The following is an 8896-nucleotide window of genomic DNA, read 5'->3' as shown; positions in this document are numbered from 1 at the left end:
CGTCACCTCCTTGAATAAGTTCCTCTGAGCTGGGTCCAGTTGCCTCCATTCCTCCTGGGTGAATTCCACAGCCACATCCTTGAAGGTCACTGATTCCTGAAACATCCACACATTCCTGCTTATTCAGGGATCCTCCCTCATATGGACCTTCTGGGTGACCAGAAGTTAGCCAGCTGTACAAGAAATATCTCTCACAACAGTTCAGGGTCTGAGTATTCCTCATTGCTGCCTTGTAGACTCTCTACCTCCCTCCAGGGCTCAGCCGAAACAACACTTCCTGTATGAAGCCTATCCATTCCTGGCCCTAGTTTCTAAGGTCTACTTCCTGGGGAAATTAGTTTTTCTTTAATATACATACACATATATCTATCTGGTATTTACTTCTCAGGGCTGTGACATCCTCTTACCTCCTACGTCCAACAATGTAAGCTAATAAAGAACAGGGTCATAGTCAAGCAATTAACAAGTATTTATTAAGCACCTTTGAGCCAGGCAGTGTGCTAAGCACCAGGGATACAAAAAGAGGCGAAAGATAGTCCCTGTGCTCCAAGAAGTTACAATCTAATAGAGTCTCTGCTCTCTCTATGGCAAGCATAAATGAGTTATTCCTTAGTTTATGGAAGTTACATTCTATTGGAGAGAACAACAGGTACACAAATATATCAAAATGTTTGGGATGCAGCCAAAGCAGTCCTTAAGGGAAAATGTATATCTTTAAACACTTACTTATCAACAACAGAAAGATAAATGAATTGGGCATATAATTTTTTAAAAAGACTAGAAAACAAGCAAATCTTAAAACTTTTATACACACAATAAATACAAGGTAATTTTTATGGAGAAGGCACTAGCAACTGGATGTGGTCAGGAAAGTCTTCATGCTGGAGGCAGTGCTGGAGCTTAGATTCAAAGGAGGCCAGGCATTCTAAGAGGTGCAGATGAGGAGGAATGGAGGATTCTGTGAAAAGGAATGGAAATGGGATATGGAATGTTGTACGTGAGGAACATTAAGAAGACCAGTTTGGCTGGACCAGAGAGTGGGTGGAGGGAGATACTATCTACCAGGCCTTGGAAAAGTGGTCTGGAATAAGGTAGTGAAGGGTTTTTAATGACGAAGGAGCTGGGATTTGCTGCTGGGGGCAATAGAGAGACACCAGAGGACCTGAACAGAGGGACGGGGTCAGAGTGGTGGCTCTGCAGTATTATATTCACAGCTTTGCGGAGAATGTATTGGAGAAGGGAGGCAGATCAATTTTTAAGTTACTGTTCAAAGCATTAACTAAGTATTAACAACAATACCACTGGAAAGACGAACAACCCTGAATGATTTTAGAACTCTGATCAATGCAATGGCTAACCACAATTCCAAAGGACTGATGATAGAAGGCACTGTCCACTCCTGACAGAGAGATGAATTCAGAGTACCATTTGAGACATAATTTTTGGACATGGCCAATGAGAGAATTTGCTCGCTTGGTTATGAGTGGTTTTGTTTCTCTTTCTCAATGAAGATGAAAGAGAGGAGGTGGGAGACGGAGACAGCAGATTGTCATGAATAAAAAAATTAAGATGCAATTTTAAAAAGGTCTATTTAACTCTGCAGCACACTGAAAGAGCAGTGCTCTAGGATTTAATGTTCTTCACAACTGAGTGCTTTGAATCACACATTTTCACTTAGTTTGAAACCTGTTATTCACACCCACATGAAAGCAGTTCACACCTATACAAAAGCTAACATGATCGCAGCCACTTCTTCAGGTTGTTTCCTAAACCCTCAGATACATCCGAAACGCGTAAGATCATACAACCTACTCAATCTCGCTATTTTGGAGAGATTAAATTGGGAAGTACTACATTTCCAAAACCACGTACACACCATGAAGACACCAAAAGCTTTCATAGTGACAGAAATCATAGACAATAGAAGTATCCGGAAGCTACCCAGGGTACAAGAAGAATTAAGTCTGCATAGTTTAAGTGGAATATTTTATATAGGCTTTTAGGAGCTTATCTGGAAAGACTTCAGAATGACAGGCCAGGGACCTACATGATAATTTACTGTGTCTTTCAGTGAGGCAATTGAAAGACCAAAGGTACCTCACTTTGCTTCTCCTTATCATCATTCTTTTTTAAAAAATTGATTTTTGTTTTTTTATCACCTTTATTTCCAAATAAATAGCTACTCCCTCCCCAATTCAATTAGCCATTCCTCATAATTAAGAATAAACAAGAGAAAAAATGCAGTTCAGCAAAACCAATCAACACATCAGCCAAGTCTGACTATATACACAATATCCCACTAATAGTTCAAGGAAAAGGAGACTAAAGTCTGACCAGAGGTCAGAGGTCTTCTTTCAGATTCAGACACTGAAGTTTGTTATGTCAATAAAAAGTCTTCCTTACCTCTCTGCAAAACAAAAGTCCACTGTAATGCACCATGGTTCCTTTTCAATTCAAACACTTCTTATGAAGGGCTGGGGACAATCCTGAACTGCCTCTGCACAACAGAATATCTAGCGATAAAAGTCCTCAGAAGAAATCCTCTATCAGGTGCAGCTAGGTGGCACAGTGAGTAGAGCACTGGCCCTGGAGTCAGGAGGACCTGAGTTCAAATCCAGGCTCAGACACTTATTAACTGTGTGACCTTGGGCAAGTCACTTAACCCCAATTGCCCTGCCTTCCCCTCCCCACCCCCGCCCAAAAAAAAAAAGAAATCCTCTATCAGAACAACTTGTCACTGCAAAGTTAGTGACAAGTCACAAACAGCATCATTCTCTTGATGGAGTTATCCATCAGAACTATCAGTCTTAACCCAACCTTGAGTCATGTGTATAGTGTGTTACCATGCATTCTTGAAGATTCTGTAATCCCACACCCTAAACAAAAATAGAGATAAAATAAAAAAGAAATGAGGGAGGGGTATAGGGAATCAGAAACAAGTTAGAGCCTGACACTCAAATGAATCCTATCTAGGTCCCAGGCATTGGGGGAATATCTGGGTCTACTAGTTTAAGTGAAGCTAAATCAGAGTAATTAAAGAATTCTGTTGGTTAAAGGAGGATCGAGCAAAATGTCCTCTCCTGAGTTTTTGTTAGGGAAAGAAGAGACAGCAGAACCTTTACAAACAACATCACCTGATGAATAGGTGTCCAAATGGAGGTGACTGCTGGGGGAGAAAGTGACACTAAAATACGGCAATTGACCCCCCATAAAATCAAAGGAGGCCGTTATAGAAGTCTAGGCTCTGCTCTTCTGGAGCCAGCCACTCTGCGCCTCCTCATTCCAGGCTACTCTGGCTCCCCTATTACACTTACTACTCAGTCTCTCTTTTCATCCTTCTCCATCATTGGCCACAATGTGTTTCAAGCTATGCCTCTCTCCACCTCTGTATAGCTAACATGATTGCAGCTATGTCTCCAGGTAGTTTCCTAAACCCTCAGATACATCCAAAACGCATAAGATCATACAAAAAGGGTGGCCTCACGATCTATATTGTGGCTGATGTGTGGAACTGTAGTACTGTCTACAGAATTGATGACATGGATTTGCTTCTCTCTATCCATGAAACTGAGGGCTCCTGGAAATTACCAGTCTTCCATACTTTTATTTATTGGGTTGTGATTATTGTGACTTGTCTACAGCACTCCCACCCCATCTTACAAATATATATTTAAGCTACTCGGGAGAGGCTCATAAATTTTTCTCTATACTTCAAAGACTCACTTGAAGAACCTGGAATGCGTTCTGGAGCAGAACTATTTAGAGGGTAAGCTGCAAATGGTATCATCTTTACCTTCATATACATTCATTCCTAAGTGCCACCCTTCACCCTGCCTAGATAACTTCAGCATTTGGTTATCATCCTATGTGTCTATCCTGCCCTTCCCTGGATCTTCGTTCACTTTAACATTCACAATGTGTCACTAAAAAGTCAAATGGGTCATTGTCATTCCATTCATTCATCACAATGAGCCATCACATAGCATGGCCACGGCCTAGACTCCATCACATGCCACTGCTTCATACAGAAACATTTCAAACTGGATGGTCCCATTTCTCACCCCAAATTCTTTTTTGATTAGTTCTCTCACTCTACAAAATCCATTATACTGATTCTGCATCCTCTCTGATACCTCAATTCTCCCATTGGCATCCGCCATTCAAGAAAAATGCCATCAGCTTCCTCCTAACTTTATTTCCTCTGTGACCTGGTGTCCTTGGCCAGCTACTTTAAATATGCTTCAGGTATCACATCCATCTTTTTCTTTTCATGCATTCTCTTCTTAGCCCGCTGGTATTTGGTTTCATCCAGTGTTGCAGAGACACCTCTTTCTCAACGGACCACGGCTCCTACAACTCGCCCTCTCATACCTCTCTCCTGAATAGATATTCTTGCTTCCAATGCTCAAGAAATAATAATAAAGTGAAAAAGTTTATAAAGCTATATGGAAGTGCTATTATCGAGGAACCAAAGCAGACTCACTCAGGAGCACTCACATAGTAGGTGACTGGAGCAGAATTCAAACTCATATTTTCCTAACTCCAAGTTCAGCACTATAACCTGGGACCCGCCTAGTTGCCCCTCAAAGTTCTGCTCTTTGAAGAGGTGGAAACTGAGTATTATCTGTGTTCCTTATGCTTGTCCACATTCTGGGCACAATTGAACTCATCTACCATCACCTAAGGTGAACTGTCTGCTACAGCCAACCCAGGCTCCCTACTGATTCTGAAAGATGCTATGGTATAACTCTCTCTTCTCCACTACCCAAAACCTAACTATCCCCAGTACCCAACCCAGAGCAGCCCTCAACAATCTTTCCCTGCTAATCTGAGCACTCACCAGTATCTTTTTCCTACCTCACATAGTACTTAATCTCTTTATGAACTGATTTTAGTACTTCAACAGCAGACATTATTGGGAACAGCATGAGTAATGCATATTAAAGAATTAGTCTTGTTCTAGTCTCCATAATGAAACGCAAAGCTCCTTATTTGAAAGGGCTATCAGGTATACTTATTTTGCATCCTTTACAGCATCTAGCTCAGTACCACGACTTAACAGGTATGACTGTCTTGACCAATGATTGAGGGTTGGAGAAAGAGAAAGCTAGAAAAGCTGAAAGCAACAATTATCACGTCAGACTCTGTCTCTTGGTTTCCACTATATGGGAAAGAAATTGGTCTGTACTCTAAAAATCAAAGTTTAATCATTTTGGTTATGAAGAAACTCCAACTCACCTGAAAGCTAGTTGGGGGGCCAACAGGGACCATTTCCTTCTCCTTTTAGAAAACAACAGAGTTCTCAGAAGGCAGATCTGTAAAGGAGAGATCAAGCATGAGTAAGACAGGCTTTTCTTATCACTTCTAGCACCAGAAAGAATTCATGGGACTATTGATTTTGGGCTAGAAGGCATCTGAACGACCAGATCACCCTGTTCCTCACCCCTCTACCCAATTTACAAATGACAAAACCGAGACTCAGAGGAGTTCCATGATTTGCTCAGGGTAAGACAGGGAAGCAGTCCAAGGGAAGCCCCTCTCCTGTTCCTTTCCAGGACAAAGGAAGCTGAGCAGCCAGCACCCCCATCCTCTCTTCCTTCTCCTCCTCCCTCCTCCCAGACTGAGACTCAGAGGCGGAAAAGGAGGAGGGCTTCTGACCAGGTAGGGTCCCCCAAAGGCCGCCTGGGTGCCCCAGGAGCTGACCAGGTGACACTCACCAAGGAGGGACAGGTTGCCAAGTGCCTAAGGGAGAATGGATGAAAAGAACTGCCAGTCTCCAGCGACAATTTCTTCCAGTCGCTCTCCAAGGTACCAGCTGTAGTTCCTACGTGTCCACAGCCTCAGGCCTAGGCAGAAAGACCCAGAGCTTTTCCTGGAGTTGTGGGAAATGTGGTCCTGAGGCCAGGGGAAGCTTCTGCGCATGACCCCAGATTGTGCAGCTTGGGAAGAGCAGCATTATCTCTCCCCGCCCCCTACTCCCACCCGCCTTTACACCTGAGGTCCCAGCAAGATCCAGGATCCAAATACTTTCTGCATTGTATTGCTATTTTACTTTTTCTTTTTCCCTTTTGTTTTTACCCAGCTTTCATTTCCTTTAATGCCCCTCCCCCTCATCGCCAACTCCCTCCTCTCCCCCCAAGATAATGAACAAAACAGATAACTAAAAGCAACCAATCAACAAAGCTCTCTATTTGACAGCATGGCCACAGCCACTATACACAAGTCTAGGATATCTGTGCCACCCCCCCTCCCTATGTGATGAGGACCATCTTATATCTCCTTACAATTCTTTGGTATTCAATGGTATTTTAGCAGTATTCCTTACATTTTTTGTGCTCACATATATGAATGTGTTCTTTTTTTCCCCCTGAATATATGTTCTTAATATACAATTATTGGATCTTTAAGTCAAGACAAAATATTTTTTAGAAAACCCAGGGGAGTATGTTCATCTCAAACCTTCTTCACCAAATATAAAACACCTTTGAAACCCCTCTTCCTCCCCCAAGAATAAGAACAGAAAATGCAGGGGAAAAATACAAAGAAGCAAAATTAGATTCACCTGGGGAAAAGGAAAGAACGTTGAATTGCAGCTTCGAACTGCACAGACCCAGGACTGGTGAGTTTTCTCCTCTCAGCACCTTCATCCACACTCCCCTGTGGATACTATAGATGAAATGCCACCAGGAGAATTAAACTGGGTATCACGCTTATGAAGGAAACACTTCAGCTGAAAAATGACATAGCTAGCTAGTTAAAAATTGAGAAGTTGGTCTAAAATATCCCACGGGCAGGGGTGAAGGAGAATAAGCATTTCTATAGCATCTGCTCCATGTCAGTATTATTTCACTCGATCCTCACAACAAACCTGCTGGTAGGTGCTGCTCTTAGGCCCATTTTACAGTTGAGCAAACTGAGCCAAAGAGAGGTGAAGTGATTGCCCAGGTTCATAGAGCTTCTAAGTGTCTGGGACAGAATTTAAACTCAAGCCTGACTCCAGGTCCAGAGCTCTATCCACCACGCCACCTAGTGCTTCTACCATGCAACTGCAAGTGGGAAAAAGCAGGAGGAGGCTGCTAGAGGGCGTTTGATAAATTGGTGTCCTGAGTATCCGGCCTCGTTGTCTCCTGGACAGACTCCTAGCTCTTTCTCTATTAGTGCCCTTGAGAGGTGAGATTTCCCCACATCATTCCCCCACTGCTAAGCATCAGCAACTACTGCCCCAGTTCCACTTCACAAATTAACACCTACTAGCTCTTACAAAACGGCAGCTAGGTGGTTCAGTGGATAGAGCGTGGGGCCTGGAATCAGGAAGACCTGAGTTCAGGCACTTGGTGTGTGACCCAGGGCAAGTCACTTAACCCCTATTTGCCTCAGTTCTCCATCTGTAAAATTGAGACAGACTGGAGGAGGAAATGGCAAGCTACTCCAGCAACTTTGCCAAGAAAACCCCATGGACAAAGTGCACAGGGTCACAGAGAGTAGGACACAACAGAATGACTGAACAAAAACAACAAAGCTTTTAAAAAGGGATATTTACTTTAATGATATAGCAATAACTGAAATACAAACATTCCCCTGCACATGTATCCTGGGAACATACTCTCTCCAAAACCACCCCGGTCCCTAGGGAGAGTGAATTCAGCTTTAACCAAGTTTCAAAATGTCACTGGTCCCACCCAAGCTCACATCCAAAAGGAAGGCAGGCCATCACTACTGGCTGAGACCTTGTCTCAGCTACTGCTGGGCTAGCTCTCAAAGATAGCTCTTCAGGGCCTCAAAGCTTGACTGGCTGGCCACAAACCCTGGCACAGACTCTACTGAGTGGCTCATTCCCCTGGCCTTTCAACACCCGAAAAGTCATAGCCTCTGATCTTATTCATCTCTAAGGAAAGAATAAACACAAAGGCAGAGAAGCCAGGCCATGTGTCTGCCTCAGATGAGGAAAGTCTGAGGCCTCTTTCCTTACAGGATTCTCTCTCTCTTCCTATCACAATTCTATCAGGCAGTAAGAAGTCACCAGAAGAGAAGGGCCAGAATGTAGATAACTAATGCCTTTTGGAGGCCCACCCCATCCATTCCAAGTTTCAACTAGGAAATGAAAGTGGCTTCTATTCACCTCATAGTCAGCAGACTAGAATGAGTTACAGAAAGTTACGTGCTCCAAAGCCCTCACAGATGAGTGAGACAGAACCTGCAAACGCTGTTGTTCCTTGGCCTTGGAGAAAATGAAGAAGACAAAGAAATATGGCTTCCTGGTCTGTTAGGGGCAGGAATGCATGTGGGGAAAGGAGGAGGAAAAGGAGAATGATTAGAACCAGAAATCTGACCATCTAGCTCTTAGAAATGTGGCAGGCCACTGTTCACAAATGATGCTTCCTGTGGTGAAGGATGTAATGGGGTGAATCCTTTAAAGATGGCTAAATGGTATCAGACATGAGTAAGGCAGCGGTTGTATAGTGAACAAACCTGTGCAGCTTTTCTCCTGCACTCAAGAGGCTGATGAAGCTGTGGATGTAGGAATGCGTGACATCAATACAAATATAAAAATCTCTAAGTGTTGGTTACAAAATGACTGTGCTGAACATAATGGCTTGGCTTGTGGTTGTTCATTCATTTCAGTTGTGTCCGATTCTTTGTGACCCTTTTGGGATTTTCTTGGCAAAGATCCTAAAGGGATTTGCCATTTCCTTCTCCAGTTTATTTTACAGATGAGGAAACTGAGGCAAACAGGGTTAAATGACTTGCCTAGTCACAGAACTAGTGTCTGAGGCCAAATTTAAATTCAGGTTTTCCTGACTCCTGGCCTGACATTCTATTCACTGTGCTACCTGAATATAATGGCAGATACAGTCTATTTTTGGATAACCATGCTATATGACTTACAATTTTGAAA

The sequence above is a fragment of the Trichosurus vulpecula genome, chromosome 2, assembly GCF_011100635.1.
Source record: "Trichosurus vulpecula isolate mTriVul1 chromosome 2, mTriVul1.pri, whole genome shotgun sequence".
In the NCBI taxonomy this organism is placed as follows: Eukaryota; Metazoa; Chordata; class Mammalia; order Diprotodontia; family Phalangeridae; genus Trichosurus; species Trichosurus vulpecula.
Note: the sequence above shows the minus strand (reverse complement) of the source record.